The 319-nt window shown below is 36.1% G+C and overlaps 1 protein-coding gene across 1 annotated transcript in view; it reads left to right on the forward strand.

The window, feature by feature from the left end:
• LOC119594431 (E3 ubiquitin-protein ligase RNF123-like) overlaps nucleotides 1-319 on the forward strand; it is a gene marked incomplete at its 3' end in the record, with an annotated part of 13,922 nt that overhangs the window by 1,663 nt on the left and 11,940 nt on the right.

A 319-nucleotide genomic window follows, 5' to 3' on the forward strand; every position in this document is an offset into this window, starting at 1 on the left:
CTTTACGTACATGCCCATTGGTTTTGGGATAATAGGCACGCTTTTCGGCTAACACACTGCGGACACATTTGGACACACATACCCTCATATACGCTTTGAACGTGACTGGCTCATGGTATTAGTGGCTTAGTTTATCATGTGAAAACGATAACCACATTTCATTATTAAATCTGTTATGATTGCAATCAGATGATTGCTATTTTCATTTTGTTTTTATTATTTCCATGTTTTTCTTAATGTTTAAAAAGACACCAATAGAGCCTTTTTAACAGTGTCTTCACTTTTTGATGCAGCAAAGATCAGTGTCAAGCTTGGAAGT

Source organism: Penaeus monodon, chromosome 33, assembly GCF_015228065.2.
Source record: "Penaeus monodon isolate SGIC_2016 chromosome 33, NSTDA_Pmon_1, whole genome shotgun sequence".
NCBI classification, from domain to species: Eukaryota; Metazoa; Arthropoda; class Malacostraca; order Decapoda; family Penaeidae; genus Penaeus; species Penaeus monodon.